Raw genomic sequence first — 17,450 nt, 5'->3', positions numbered from 1 at the left:
TTATATGGGTAAAAGAACTAGGTTATTGGAACCAACATGAACTATATTTGAACTGGGCCTTCAATCAATTAATTGAAGTATACCTTGTCTGAAGAAACACATACAGGGTAAACCCTCCTGGAGTTCAACATATTTATTTCATTATATATATTATTATACAACTTATTGATAAAGTTTGAGAAACTATAAATGTATGGATAAAAATTTGTTAAAAAAGATATAATACGATAAATTGATACAATAGATGATTAAGTAAAAGTATCAATACCTTATCATCACATATTTAATGGACTAATCTTTTATTTAGGTCACCCACTGTGATTCGGCAAATGTTCAATAAACTTCCGGCTGAAATTTAATCATCTGTAACTTGGAAAGCATTGAAATAAGGTCTTAGAAAGTATCTGTTAAAAGGTGGATTTTAGTCCTCGAGTTTTAGTCTTAGTGTTAGTGCTATTTTCTTAGTTTCTTAGTCTTAGGTCAGTAATTTTTGAGCGATTCTATACATATTTCTGCATGTCACTATTATTATTGTCTCATGAGTCATCGCGTCAGTACATTCATTATATCGATGAGCTGACGTTATTTTTTTTGGCCAATTGAAATGGAATTTTTGATACATGAGATATAATTATATAGTGTGTTCAATAAATTTAGATTATGGACCGTTTTAGAACTACATAACTGTGACAAAGTAATCTCCTTCTCCTCAATATCATATGTTTGAAGGGTTCTCCTTGTGAGTCAATTCAGCAATTTTGATATATTGATGAGCTGTCCATTATTTTGGACAATGAAGATGAAATTGTTGCTATATAATATAAAGTTGTATTTAGCATTCAATATATTATTAATTAGGACATAACTTAAACTATAATACCACATAACTGTCACAAAGTAATCTCCTTCTCCCCAATATCATATGTTTAAAGGCTTTTTCCTCGTGAGTCAGTTCTGCAATTTTGATATATTGATGAGGTGTCCATTATTTTGGACAATGAAGATGAAATTGTTGCTATATATAATAACGATATACTTAGCGTTCAATATATTATTAATCAGGACAGAACTTGAACTATATTACAACATAACTATCACAAAGTAATCTCCTTCTCCTTCATATATTTGAAGAGTTTCTCCTCGTGAGTCAGTTCAGCAATTTTGATATATTGAATAGGTTTCCGTAATCTTAGACACTGAAGATGAAATTGTTGCTACATAATATAATGTTGTACTTAGCGTTCAATATATTTATTAATTAGGACAGAGTTTGAACAATATCACTTTTATAAAGCGACCTTTTTCTCTTCAATATGTATATTCCATAGGCTTGACTTATTGAGTCAGTTGAACAATTTTGTAATGTCGAAAAGTTGAAGTTATGAATTATTTTCAATTGTTGCTACATAAAATATCAAATGTTATATAGAGTATTTGAAAAATTATTATCAGTGCAAGGGGTACACAGGGTACTATGGACTACAAAGTAGCCCTGTTCTTCCTAATATCGTTTGTTTGACTTATGAGTCAATGAGACAGTACATCATTTTTGATACATTGAAGAGCTGAAGTTATGAATTATTTTTGGCTATTTGAAGAAGAAAACTAGATATTGCTGAATAAAGCATTCCAAAGATTCGGGTGTTGAACATAATTTGAACAATATATTTTTACAAAGTTGACCTACTTTTTCTCAATATCGTATATTCAATTTGCTCTTGAACTGTGAGTCATTAAGTCAGATAGTCATATATGTTACAATGAAGAGCTGAAATTGTGACCTTCTTCATAATAATATTTAACAGGCTTGACTCATGAGTCATAGAGTGAATTATTTTGTTCTGTTTTTGTTTCGATGAAGAGCTGAAGTTATGAATTATGATGGACAATTGGTATAAAATTGTTGCTACATAAAATATCATTGCTCGGAGTGTTCAATTCATTATTAAGAGTTGGACAGAATTTGGACTACAAAATGTTAAAATGTTCACAAAGTAACCTTCCTCTTATTATAAGTCCAATGAATATACTTTATTTATTTAGGAATCACTCGTTAAAAGGTAAGACCTCGTTAGCCCTTAGCTCGCACAAGTTTCTCAACTTCTGAGAATTGTCGTTCGTATGAGGGCAACAGCTAATTAATGGAAAAACAGGTTTTAAACAGATTTTAAAGAGATGTATTTCATACACTATTCTACAGGATGAACCCAATTATAGAACAGAAAGTAACAGTGGCATTCACAGATATGTACTCACATAATATAAATTGTGAATCTATATAAAAAAAAAATAAAAACAGAACTGTCAGTTAGCTGAGAAATGTCTTTTGATTTGTATAATCTGGCAGTTGAATATATCTAGGACATTACAACAGAACATAATTAGAGGTATCGCACATTGTATAAATTGGAGATTTTTTCATTATATGTGTACGCGGAGTGTTGAGATGAAATGTGACACTATTCCTAGATGTGAGTAAGACATTAGATTACATTTGGAGATAGATAGATAGATAGAGATAGATGAGATATATAGATATATACAAAGTATATACATTGGGCTTGACCCTTAATTCACTGAGACTGATCGGTATTTCTATTACGTTGAAGGGCTTGGGTTATAAATCATCTGGCTATTATGTGGCTATGTATGACATCGTTGTTTAGAGTATTCAACAGATAATTTCATGTGAATGCTGAATAATTTAAAGTGTAATTGGCAACTATTAAAATGAACTTTTTGGAGCAGCTTTCGAGTGGTTCACGGAAGAGTATCCTCCACGACACCCCGTAAATTCGCCTCTGCCCCGAAGTCAGTGTCCGGCATTCGCGAATAGGTAATCGGGTTGATTTTTCGGAGGGGTCGAGAATGTGCAAGAACGCGGCGGCGGCGGCTGGGGAGCGGCGGGTGGACGTCGGTGGGTGTGCCCATAGAGGATGCGCCGGGCGCGCATGGCCCGCGCTACCAGCTCAAGTCGCGTCGCGATGCTGTGCCGGCGGCACGGTGCTGGCTCAGTCGAGATCTGGTCCTCGTTCGCGACGTCCGTCGGCCTCCCGTAGAAGGTGACACCTCGACGGCTCAGCCGGCCACGGCGGCGGTTCATCCCTTAGTCGGTGAGTGTCTCGAGCGGCCTTGTGCCGCCTCCGGGCTCGCGTTCTGTGCGCGTCGCGGCGAAACCGAAGACGACGTGGTGTGCACCAGGCCAGATTCAGCGAGAACGAAAATAGCAACCGCGGCTTCGGTTACCGCGGCATTCCTGGCCTTCTTAGGGCTCCCCCGTTACGTTTCACCGCCACCTGTGCGACTTCCCCAAGAGATCAAGATGCCACCCCCTCAGGCGATGTGCAGCTTTAGCTGGTTGAAACCGGGTCAAATTTGATTTTTGATTATTTGGTCCCCTTCAACCAGCTGTGGTTGACATTGCAAACTACGGCGCGTCAGAGAAAGAACAAGAAAAATAAGGCGATGTAAGTGCTTCTGTTAAGCAAATATAAAAATAATAATGAATTTTGGAGTTTGGATATATTCATGACTGAATTTTGGAATTTGGAAATATTCATGACTGTTTTGGCAGAAAATGAATTGAAATCGATATAGTTGGGTGAAAAATTAAGCCTCTCGAAAAAACATTTATAAAATTTATAGTAAATAGTTTCTGTTCGAAGAAGTGAACACCTTTCCAAAAAACTCAAAACGTATCAAATACTCAAATCTTTTGAATAATTGAACTTCCATACACAATTTTGCTATTAATACTTTTTCTGCGCTTCAACACAACTCTGCTATTTGAATTACTCAGAAATCGTTTTGTTGTGTGGCACGAAAACTAGGTATATTATTGAATTTCCTTGCGCCAGAAAAAGAAAATAAATAAAAATATTAAAACATATTAGTTTTTCAAACTATGAAGTGAAAATCAGTTTAATTAATATATTCCCCCAAGATAGATTATTTTATGCATTTAGAATGTTCTTTTCTACATCAATGACTTGCTACAACAGTTTTGATGAAAATATTGAACTTGCTGAAGATGCTCGAAAAATATATGAATATCATTTCATTTTTTCATCAGGAAATATACTAATATTAACTTTCAATTGACATTATAATATGTGGTAATTTTTCTGACAGCGAACATTACCATCAAAGAAATACATCAATTTGCCCTATGAATAATAATGAAGAAAATTACAAAAATACATCGAATCTCAAAACCTAGACAGCTCCTAATAGCTACCAAAAGTATTACGAGATATATATATATATATATATATATATATATATATATATATAACTTTGAATGGTACTTCAAAGAATAAGCGGAGGTATGAAAAATATCAATATTTATAATATGTTTTTTTAAATGGTTGTACTTGAACAACACTCGAATCATATATAACAAATTTGAATTGTTTGTATTTCGGAAAAGGAAAGGGTAACTAGAAAAAACTTCATAAAAGTACATCATGGAAAAAAGTTTGGCAGATTTATTATCGATGTTAATATCTGATGTATTGGTGAGCATTTTTTTCCTTAGAAATATTATTTATAGGAAGCAATTCATAACCAAATCATTGGATATTGGACATTGATGATTCAATTGAAAAATGAAGCAAGACGGAAAAATTAATTAGGTGAAATGTTACTTTTACAACAAAATTAAATGAATCTATTTCCGCAGATGAAAAAATCTCATGTTACAAATGGAAAGAGTCTAATCACATGGTTTATAAATTTTCAAAAATTGTTTCAACAAAGTTTTATGAAAAATACATTTTTTAAATTCAGAAAATATTCTATCTGATGCAACAAATTTTTCATATTCCTTTTTTCGTGGTATAGAATCATGAATTTTCTGGAACATGATTTAAAGAGGCTCAATTTAATTTTTGCTTCTAGTATTGTTTTCTTTGTATTTTTCTATTTAAATCAAAATCACTTTGGTATTTTAAAATTGTATATTTTGTTCATATTCATCGAAATAAAAACATGAATGTGAATTTTCGTGAAAATGAGAATTCAATATTGAAGAACACAAAACGAAAATACAATAGAAGTTATAAAAACGATCGAAATATACTAAATTGTTCTTCCTCAATTGGTCATTCTATAATTGAAAATTATCCTCACAAAATATTCAAAATGGAGTTATTTCTCCATATAACTTTTTGTGGAAAAGCACTAAAACAACAAGCAAATCAAATAAACACGAAATTCACAAATACTAATTACATGGATCTTTTCAAAAAATATATCCAAAATCTGTTATTTCATCAATCATTTATCGCCCCCGAATTCAGGATTACCAAGGCCTCAACTTTTGAAACACGATTCCTAGCACTTCAAATCATGAAGATTGATTATAGAACATCAATTGAAAATCAACAAACAACTGACAGAATCAGGCATGAACATGAACAAATCATGTATATAAAATAAATTTTTCATCAGGTAACGTAAAACCTTGAATCAATTAAGTTATTTTATATATTCCAAATCATCACAAATTATAGCACAATTTTTTTTCAAACCTGAGGAATCTGTTATGTACCGACTAATATTCATCCATACATAAACTGTGGGGATTTTTTTTACATCCTGCCCCTAGGAGATTCTCATTTCTTCTTTAAACTTTAGATATTTTCAAGCTTCAATAATTTTATTTTGAATCGCAATAAATCTTCTTGTTACTTCTTCATTTTTTCCATAAGTCTCTTTTACCTAATTTCACGAACGTTTCAATTTCAATTTCAAAAGTTAACAGTTGTATTGTATGGTTTTGCCAGTATTATCGTCATATCCACCGTAACTTTCATCCCCAGAATTTAACGGCTGCAATTTTCATAATAGCATAAAAATATTTTCAACATATGATTGATTAGCCTTCCTAGCAAGTCACAGCGAAAAAATGTCTTATCCTGCATAACTTTTTATGTTATCGTCATCAACCAACGGCTATAAAATCCAATTCCTCTGCTTCTCCCAAATATTCGCTAATCTCATCTAGTAAGTAAGTAAGTAGTACCAAGATCCTCAGTTTTGTGTACCTGGCATTCTTACGAAACTCACGTTGCAGGACCCGCAAGTCGTTGACATTGTCACCGACCACAATGTGAAATTTTATTTTTGTCCACATCGCAGACTGCATGTAGCCTATCCATTATCTCTATATAGTCTGCCTCTCAACGAAGTTTATAATAGTTAGCATTTATAACAGTATAAAAGGAATTCAATAGTGTTTACGAATGATCCCAAGAGTTGGCAGAGAAATGAAAGCAACAATTAACGACGAAATATTGTCACGTTGAAATGATATTTGCGGATCTCCCAAAACGATTTAATCAGGTGACTCTTGATTTGATATCACATGTTGTGAAAAATGTTTATTCATTTTTAATGGTCGACAAAAAGATATTCACATCTGCTAATAAAAGATATGTTCAGGAATGATGAAGTGTTTATTTCAATACAGAGAAATACTGAAACTTCACTAAAGTAATAATTATTTTAGCAGTTCTGCGGTACTTTCAACTTGAATTGGTCGGTACTTGAGGAAAAAGACTCAGATGTGGCTCAACAGACATGATTTAAGAACATTTATGAAAAAACAATCGAGACAAAATTCAGTATGAGGCATATATAATTTGACTTGTGGTTTTTGTCCAAAACTGAATGTTGACCAAACGGGGAGAACCTTTTCCAAAGTAGTGAAAGAACATAGGAGTAGTTTTTTAAATTCTCTAGTTCGACCACGATGATAGTTTTCAACTATCAACTTCAGCAGAAAGCAAAATTCATATTTAATAACTGTATTGTCTCTGTTCAGAACTACTATGGTACAGGTAGAATATAAAAGCTTCTTTCTAGAAAAAAAAAAAGGATTCGGTTCAAACTTCATTTATACAATTTCAAAAAACATAGTGAGAAAGTACAAACGCTATAATAACAACACAACTTATCCTGATCAAACGAAAACAGTGCAAACGTTGCTTTTGTGATCGTTAACTGGAAAAACAATTATGTAGAAGTGCCACGTTGGTGTAGTGAAGATCTACTCAGATCTAAATGTCAGAACGAAGCCACCAGAACAAGTTCAATGAAAGATATTGAGATCTGAAAGAATTTTATCGAGGTACTGGTCTTCGAGGTTTTATACAGTATGGGGAAATCCCACCACGAAAGCTAGGTCCAATTTTTATAAAATAATAGTTGCTACCTCCTACATCTGAAGTTATGGAATTGAAGGTAAATATTGATGTCGTTAACTGGAGGAAATCATAGTATGTCGCATATGCGCGGCCAGGCTCTATCGAAAAATGAGAAAGATTTCTGGCAATGGCCATGAACATGTACAAAGCATTCTATTTATCTTTCAAAAATGTTTGCCAATGCCTCATTACCAGAAAGCGCTAGTTACTGCCCAGCTTTCTTTCATCTCTATATCTAGTAGTTGACTAAGTATCCTATAATAATAATACGTATTTATTCACCATGTATAAAGGTGAATAGGCAGAGTAACAGCCAGGGTTGTTTTTCATAATTGAATAATAATAACAAAAAGCGAAACTCAAATGCTCAAAACCAAGTGTGGATAGGCGAATCTCACCATTGAAATTGACTAGAAAAGAACAAGTTGTCCGCACACGTCTGCGAATTGGCCATACAAAAATTACACCACTTTTACTTGCTCCTAGAAGATCAACAACCTCCATGGATTACATGCCAAACAGTACTAACAGTACAACATATACTTGTAGAATGTCCAGAATATGAGGAAACCAAGAGACAATATATCATAATTGGGACAATGAAAGAAATTCTATGTGATGACAGATGAACGTTGAGCAATCTGATGGCATTTTCAAAAACCGCAAATATAATAGATGAAATTAAAAAAAAAAAAACAAGTACGCGGCTTATAACCTAGCAGTTGAAGCCGCAAAAAAATAATAACAAATAAAAAGTCGGGTTAACAGCGATACAGCGATGAAAAGATCAGGAAATTAGTTAATCGCTGTAGAAAATTCCTTTTTGTATTGCCAAGGTTGGGAACGGACAATATACTAGACATTTGAGTAAGTCTTCAGTATTTTTCTGAAGTTTTCAATTGTATAAGATCGAAACTCAAATCATACGAGAAGTAGCGGGAGAAGATGGAATATTTGTGTTCGGGGATGACTGAAACTGAACTGTTCCGTGTGGTGAAACTATCAATTGTTGAGAATGTTCCAAGCTTCTTCAGTAAGTAATCAAGTTGACCAGATATCAGCACTTTATGTGTGTTGGTGAGTACATGCAGTGTTCCAAGTTTCTCAACTTTTACATACCCAGATTCTTGCATAGATGAGGATATACGGTCAATATGGTTACATTTCCGGACACCAAACGAGAAACGTTTTCTTAATACGCTGTAGTCGCAGAGCATACGACTGTTTTGGAGCAGGTCAAAGTTTTAAGTTTGTGTTGAGCAAATAATGATTTGGAAACAGCTACCTGAGGACGTTATAAGAAGTCTGGTTCAGATAGCTGATATGCTTAGTGTCTGGATCAAACCACAATCCTATGTAGTATGTTTTTATTTTTCATGAAATATGATTATTGAAATTGAATACGTCTCAATTTAATGACGTATCATCCAATGAGAACAACAAAACAGTTAGAATTGCGACTCGTTGGTTCATAATTCAAACTGTTTGAAGCGATATGAGCAATGAACATGTTGATGTTCGAAATCATAATAGTGTGAGCAAGAGTTGGATATTTTATCCTGTTTATAATTATTTTTATGAGCGGTGTCCTTCATAATCAAAGATTTGTTCCATACAGTCAACACCAGTTTATGAAATCACTGTACAGAGAGTCGACTTCATACTCCTTCAATATGGAAAGGGTTTCCAGATTTCCTTTCAAGGGGTTTCCCTTCAAATATGATAGTGAAACATTTCATGAAATATTTGTTTCGTATGAGGATGGTCCAAACTCTAAAGAATCTAGACAGATTCTTAGAGAGTTTGGCAGAAGACCTGCGGTGGGCTTGAAAACAGTATTACTCTATCGTTGGGTTATTTCTAGGAATATGGGCATAGTTTTCTTTTGTTCAGAATCCAATAAATTTATAATTCAATCGAGCTGACAAGTATCTGACAAGATAATTTCAATTTTCTCCAAAGGTAACATAAATGGCAAAACTTAAAAAGAAATGATATCATTTCCTTTTTCCTAGCTTAGAAAGTATTGATGATGTTTCCTTCTTCTTATTCTCAGATTGAATATCAAGAAAATGATTGGTAAATGATATCTCCAACTTGAGTGGACAACTATATTTATAGCACCCAGAGATTCCTGAGGGATCTAACTACCAAACGACATTAACATTCAACCCGTACCTAAATGCTCTTGACCCTGTCCTGCGAAAAAAAGGGGTCAAAAAATTTTTCGCCAGCAAAGACATAAATGATCTGCACATAGCATAAAACGGTCGAAGGCAATCGATGTTTACTGATATATCACAAAGAACAAAGATAAAACAAGTCATTTGTATCCTGATATTCAATTCCATTCTCCTTTGTTAGATATTTGCTTTGAGAAGTTAGGTCGCTTTGAAACGAAAGACGTATTGAGAAAATAAATCCTTTGAATAGAAACACCATCCTGAAAGGATTTAAATGAATTGAAATTCATCATTTGAGATTTTCCCTACGACAAAATTTCGCAGTAGATATTTCAGATCGCGAGTAAACAACGTCGTCTGAAATTTTCCTCATTCTTAGAATACTTTATGGAGACGAAATCAAAGAAAGAGCTCGTTTCGAAATTGAATTCGAAAAGTTTGTTTTTTCTCAGCAAGAGCAACTTTTCATGCTGCTAGAAACTGTCTGATGGATCATGATAATTGAAAAGATTGAACTGAAATAGCTCCATTCGATGATAAATGATAACGATAATAATGTTTATTGCCATGAGATTCATGGAGATAATTACACTATTCAGAATAATTAGTGTAATGAAATAACTTTGATACATTACTCAGCACAGAGGATAAAGTTGAAAGATAAAACAGGAAAAAACTACAATGTAGGGCTCTAAATTATTTGAAGTGAGATTTAAGTTAATTCATTCGCAAAAATTATACAACAGTCGAAACTGAACAAAATTTATGAAATGGTGTCACACAAATAAATTTATAGTCAATGCCGACAAAACGGTGTAAGTTCAACTCTTCAACCAAAGATACTTAAAGCAGCCTATGCAGGATGATATCAATAATGTCACTATCTATACAGGGCTTTTCATGATGAGCGTTAATTAGCCGTTTCTGGCAAACTATTCAACGGATCAACCTGAAAATTCCACAGTATGCATAAGTCAATATGACCTACACGCCTAAAATATTTCAGACGAAGCGGCGTTGTCGCTTCTACTATAAAGTAGCGGCTTCTTTGATTTTTCAAATGGAACATCCCGTATATAATATCATATTATGATTCATTATCACTCAACAAATTCATATACTATTTCCCTATATCTATCTATTACCGTTTAGAAGATATACATTATTTTCGATATTTTTTTTACCAAACAGGAACTTTTATAAATGCTGATAATCTTGAACTCTCTTACACTAAAACGATCAATTTTGAAATGGAGTGGAGTAATACTATGAGGATCTTCACTCCGAGTCATATTTTCATTTTCCTCATACAGGGTCTTCAAACAATGCAGATACTTTGATCTCATGAAAAATGAGTGGAACTCATTTTTTTCAAATGGAACACCCTGTATATTTCAACATTTTTGAGCTTTACATCAAATTTTAGATTAACTTTGTTCAGATAATACTATTTCTATTTCGAACCGTTTTCGAGATAAACAGTTTCAAACGGAAACTGACGTGGTTTTCTTGCTCGTTTTTTTGAATTCATCACTTATTTTGGATATTCAACATTTTTTTTATACCCAGTAATATTTCTTTTTGATCCAGTTTTTTAACTGTCTCAGATCAGTCAATTCGAAATTGGTATGTACCTACTTAGAAAAAGTTACAATTTGTATACATTGAGGTATTGGTCTCTAACGTACAACAGTACACATTAATATTTTTTAATAGTGTGCTTTGGAAAAATAAATAAACCAATTATTTAACGTCAGACTTTCGTTGGTGTTTTTGACTGATTGTGATAGCTACCAATAGGTTACAGTAATGAAGATTTCTTGAATTTATTAATAATTTATGGTAAGTGCAATAGAATTGCAAGTAGAACATGCCGAGTATTTCATGAAAGATATCCACAACTTCCGAAGCCGAATAATAATAATGTGATAAATCGACTAATAAAAAACTGTAGGTTGTATGGAACCTTCCATCCAAAAATCATTCGTAAGAAGACTAAAGTGGATGATGATGACAATGGTATAACAGTTTTGGGATACTTTCATGCATTTCCAAATGCTTCTCTGCATGAGGCTGAAAGGGAGATAGGTATACCCTACGTGACAATTTTTCTGATCAAATAATGTTTAAGCACCTTTTAACTTGCTAGGAATCGTATGTTGAATAATAAGACCTCAGACAAGTTTGAAACTTCGAGGGTTGTCATTCCCTTGCGAACAACAATTGGGTTGGTTAACGGATTTAAGTGGGTTTATTCCGTTAACAGTGTTTTATTGAAAAAACATTATGTTTTATCAAGTGGCTGCTGTTTTCATATTTTTACCTTTCTATATATTTAAAATAGTGGCTAAGGGTGATGTGCTGATTTCTTCTTTCGTTTCAGAATCCAAGTGATGTTCCGGCAATTGTGGATAAACAAAAGCAGAATGCAGAACTTGATCGACGATAGTGATTTTTTTAATGTTATTTACCAGAATGGCATCTAGTTTCAAAAACTTCATTTGTGTAAAATTACAATAAATTAATTCATTTTCTTGTCTGAGTTGTAATGTTGTTTATAGGCTTCGATTTTATTTTATTTGTTAATTTGCAATTTGGCAAGAATATGTCCTTTTTTTATATATGTTTTCTTATTGAATATTTATTTCTGTTATTTGTATAACTGTATGATCTCTGAAAAGTGTGCGGTTGGAAAATGATATTTAAGCAAAGATTAGCAAAGAAAATTCAGTCCTCTATTACGTTTTAATTTCTATTACATGCTCTTTCAGGATAATATTTATGATTTGTAATTGCTTCAAATAAACCAATCATGATATGTAATGTATTATTTAGTTTCTTTCCTCACCACTTATAGCTGTTCATATTATAGATGAGATACTTTGAATTCAAGTAACTAAATACATCCAAATGAGAGGGACAGTTTATAAACAGAAGCATAAGTTCATTTTTGATGAAGTAAATGAGTTTATTTGATTTATACAAATAGAAGCGTTTCAATGAAAAATGCTTCTCTTCAAAGGAAAACAATTAATTTCTCATACGGAGACATTTAAATAATTTTCCAAGTAAACTTATTATTCTGTCAAAATTCAAAATAGTTTTGCTTCGAGATTAATTTCGCTCAGACTGAAGAATGCATACTTACTTCTCTTGAGCTAATGTGATTATTTCTATTGAAATGTATGCACAATCTTGGTGGAATATTTGTTTTACTTAAAAGAAGCGTTTATTCAGTCCATTTGAAATAATGATTCAAATTCAACTTGAAAGAATATGTTTCTCAGTTTAAAAAAATATTTCTTCATGAATATAGGAGAGCCAGATTTCTTTAAATCGAGATAATGTTCTTCAGTCTGAGATTTTCATTTTTACTGTGTACATGTTTCTGCATGTCATTAGGAAAATAAAGTAATATTATTATTATTATTTTGCGCTCACCGACACGATGCAGAGCGATACACTCCTCTGAAAACGTGTTTCGAATCACGAGGATGACCGTTTCATCATCAATGATAATGAAGGCATCGCCCGTCGTTACGCCACTGCCACGTCCGTACCGAGCCTAATTATGGGCCGTGATTAAATTTTGGTCGTCCCAAACATAAAAGGAAGCGCAGCCGAGAGCTTTGTAAGCGCAACTTATTTTCGTTTCGAGGCACCGCCTGGGGTTGTTTTCTCGTTATGCACTGGCCTCCGAATCTGTTTTGTTCGACGAGAGTGGCGTTCGAACGAAATACAAAATGAGTAGCGGGTACAGCGGACATCAGGATATATCTTAGCGCCGGGGCGGAACTGGAGTTGCCGGAAATGGAGTCAAGGTTGAATGGGAAAACAAATATTGCTACGTATCCGGGTCCTAAACGAATGGGCTGGGAAGTTCATGGGCTACTATTGGAAATTAAATTGTTTTGAAACACTTGATTTCATTGTACTGTTTGTCACGAGAAACTTTTGAAATGTCTAGAAAAAATTGTATTTCATGGAATCGCATATGAACTTTTTGAAAACTACCCTAAAAATAGACAATATAAAGTCATGGTTGGAGAGTCAATGAACCCAAGCAAAACAATGGAATACGGGGTGCCACAAGGGACAGTTCTCGGTCCACTGCTTTTTAATTTATATCTAAATCAAGGCTGCTCAACCTTTTTAACAGTCGGGCTGAAAAGGTGGATTCATACTTCACGACGGGCCATTGACAATTCTTATTTCAGTTACTCTCAGGACATGCGCAATAAAAACCCAATATTAGGATATAAAATTATTTTTTTATTAGGTAATATTATGAATAAACAGAGAGTATCTTGAGCTAAAATTTAGGAGCTAAATGAAGAAAGAAAATGGAACTCAAGTATGTATCTTCTCAAATCTAAGTAAGTCGTTGTTACAATCAGTCTGATTTCTGCCATTCTTTGTCTTTTAATAATTTACTTATGTTAGGCGACATATCCGATGTTGATAGAAACAACAAGTCACAAACATGTTGCTCAGTTAAGGATGTGCGGTATTTATTTTTTACATAATTGAGGTCTGAAAATACCTTTTCACACACATATGTTGATCCAAAACTACTTAAAAACTGGTTGTCTTCGAGGGCCATACAACGATTATACCGATCTTACAATTTTTATAGTACCATTTTCATAATACGATTTGTTTATAGTCTCAAAATAGTTCCCAGTTTCGATGGTTACCTCTTCATCGGCGTTGAATTTCTTTCCAGCGAGCATGTTTTTGGTCGATTCTGAGCTCGCGCGGCACCCACGTCGAACAAAGCTTTCGTATACCCGACTATTCATGCACGATATGTCCAACACTTTCCTTCAATGTTTTTAGACCCTCAACTATCTCGATCAACTTTACTTCGCGGTCATCTAATAATATTTTGTGGACTTTTTTGATGTTTTCGTCGGTAACAGCTTGTATGGAGAGTCACTGCGTGCATCGACCTCGGTGCTAATTACATCTCGTTTGAACTTAGCAAACCACTTCTCAATGATTGATTTTCCTGGTACCAATCCAAGTCTTGGCTTCAACAGATTTTTTCCCTAACAAGCAATTCTTTATCAATACACGGAATTCCTGCAAAGTAGAGACTAGACTGATGATACATGACCAGTCGAAACAGAGTATTGAGTCAATATGGTCACAGCATTCTGGGGATCACCTCTGACATTATGCCTAGAACTGCTTTGAACAGTACTTTTCCCGAGAAGAGAGGACTGGATCCTCCGGGAGAAGGAAATATGGAGAGCAGATAGTTGTTGGTTCACAGATGGATTAAATACACCTTTCGGTTCTGGTACAGGTTTTTTCAGTCGCAGACCCAGGACAGAGATATCAACCTGCCTAGGAACCTATGCGACTGTAATTCATGCGGAAATTTACGCTATTGAATTGTGTGCGAAGATTGAAGGTGATTGACAATGTTTCGTGATGAATTTCACTAGTTCGGACTTCCATTGTCTACTACATAAAATGATTTGAAATCCCTGAAACAAGTAAAAAAGACTAATTAAAAAAGAATAGTTGAAAATAACAATTATATTAAGCAACAATAAAGCTGAAATGAAATGATAGTGAAATAACCTACAAGTAAAAATATAATAATTGAATAAATAAAAATTAAAGGAATGCAAAAAGAAAATAATAAAAATAAAAAAGTGTAGAGATTCCAAGTCACGTTAGTTCACGACGTTTCGATTGTTGGTATCTACAATCGTCTTCGGGTTATTTCACTATCATTTCATTTCAGGTTTATTGTTGCTTAATATAATTGTTATTTTCAACTATTCTTTTTTAATTAGTCTTTTTTACTTGTTTCAGGGATTTCAAATCATTTTATATAGTAGACAATGGAAGTCCGAACTAGTGAAATGTGTGCGGAGAGATTGGATAAATCCAACCTCACTCACAAGTCAATTGAAATATTCTCGGACAGTAGAGCGGCGTTGAAAGCTCTTGGCTCCTATGGAGAAACGTCTAAATTGGTAGCAAATTGCCAAAAACGACTCTCCTCGATAGAAAGACTCATCAGATTGTCTCTGATCTGGATTCTTGGCCATACTGGCATGGAAGGCAATGAAGCTGCTGACTCTCTTGCAAGTGGCTTCATTGGACCAGAACCTGTCATTGGCATCGCTTTGGGCTTTGCCAAACAAATACTGAACACCCGGATGGCAAGAAGATTTATGGACTTCTGGCAGAATCACCCAAAGGCGTTTATTCACCCTTCGAAGCTTGATACCAAACAGTTGTCGATGGTCATCGTCGTTTTAGTCAGGCTGGAGCCTTGCTCCCTTACCCTTTGGGCTGATTTTCGTCAGAGGGACGAATGGGTCATGACTGATTTGTGATGGTGGCATGTCCTCAGTCCTCAGACATCCATACCGCCCTTCGCGGTGTACCCCTACCTGGCTGGGGTGAGATGGATGAAGATATTATTCATCTGTTAACGGAGGACATAGAGGCCTCATTCGACAGAGTGTCGGGGCCTTCTATATCGAAAGGGGTCGTATACAGCTTAATCTACAGCTTCCCTGACTAACGGATTGTCGTGAGTTTCAGCGTAATCTAAATCTCGCCGATTCCTCGACTAGATGGAAAACCAAACAGTTGTTGGACTACAGTAGGGATAAACTTCGATATCTAACAGGCCTTCTTACAGGTCACTGTCATTTGAATCATCATATGCAGAGACTCGAACTGTCGCAAGACAGTGTGTGCCGCCTCTGTTTGTAAAATGATGAAACAGCAGAGCATATGCTTTGTGCCTGCCCCGCTGGAGACCGAATCAGTTCCATTACCAATGTCGAACTTTTAATTTTTTTTTGGTGACTGGTTGATCAATTTTTTAACTTGCTTCTGGCCTAGTTCAGCCTTTGAAAGATTTTTTGTGTCAAGTGTTTCACGATTTCAGCAGCAGGTGATCAGTGTAAGAAGTACAACCCTAAATGTTGTTTAGCTTTTCAATTGTAAAACCGAAACTTGCCATATTGTTTCGTATTCCTTTTCTATGTGCCCCATCGAAAGGTCATATAAAGATTCTCAACCACTTTCTTAATTATAAATGTTAATGTCGTCAATAACCAGTCAATAACCAATGATCATGTGTACTCTTTAGCATTTATTGTATAAATTACTATCAATATACCCCAATTATTCACTCCCCACTTAGAATTACATGAAATACAACCCAACATCGTAGCCTTATTAGAATATAAAGCAATTAGTCCAATCATTGGAGGTAGAATGCGGTAATATTGTATAATTTTGCAAACAGCAGCGATTCTCAAAAAAAATGGCTTGGAAGTTCTACTTTACTTCAAAGTTGACCCTAAAGCGGGGGTTGTTTCTACTTTGGGGATGGAGCCACTAATTCTCTGGAGTGAAAAATGTTCCATTGACAAAAAACTCAGTGGATAGATTGACTAATTTTAAGAGATTTTTGTTCCAAAAAGTGAGTATTTTATCGATAAAAATTATTCCCAAGGAAAACTTATTTCATAAAAAATTAAAAAAAATTGTGGGTTCACAGACCCAATACAAATGAAGTAATAGCTTCTGGAACGTTAGTTCTTTTTTGTTGAATGCCAAAAAGTAACCGAGAAGTAACCAAAAAACAATGTATTTTTCTGAAAAGTTATAGATTATATACTTCGAAGTGCTTCAATAAACCTTCATTTTTATTTCTTATTAACGTACCTACCAACAGAACTGGTGGAGTTATAACAATAATTTTGCTATTCATTTGGAGACAAAAAAAAATTTAAATCACTTCATACTTATATTATTTCCAATACCAATTGGAACAGCAAAAAATAATATGCCGACATAGGCGTCAGCATATTATTTTTCAGTGGTTGTTTTTCAGTTACTTATTCTTACAATCATAGCAATTGATCACCCCATGAAAAAGTTATCTCAACTGAATTTTTCCACCATGGGTAATTATGAAAAACTTCGAAATTCAAGGTAGTTGATTTTCGAGTCGAAAATTCTAAAATACAATGAAAACATAAATAATAACACCGAATTCTCGTCAAACATATATTTA

The 17,450-nt window shown here is 34.2% G+C and overlaps 1 long non-coding RNA gene across 1 annotated transcript; it reads left to right on the top strand.

The window, feature by feature from the left end:
- Positions 1-3,225: 3,225 nt before the first annotated feature.
- LOC141480726 (uncharacterized) lies at positions 3,226-12,214 on the top strand. The gene is made up of 2 exons (XR_012464520.1): positions 3,226-3,467; positions 11,775-12,214. It is a non-coding gene; the product is annotated as an uncharacterized lncRNA (long non-coding RNA).
- The last annotated feature ends 5,236 nt before the right edge of the window (positions 12,215-17,450 follow it).

Source organism: Leptinotarsa decemlineata, unplaced genomic scaffold (genome assembly GCF_025532065.1).
Source record: "Leptinotarsa decemlineata unplaced genomic scaffold, Ldec_3_MD MMD2_tig00000008_RagTag_RagTag, whole genome shotgun sequence".
Taxonomy (NCBI): Eukaryota; Metazoa; Arthropoda; class Insecta; order Coleoptera; family Chrysomelidae; genus Leptinotarsa; species Leptinotarsa decemlineata.
The sequence above is the reverse complement of the archived record's forward strand: the minus strand, read 5'-3'. Positions and strand labels throughout refer to the sequence as shown.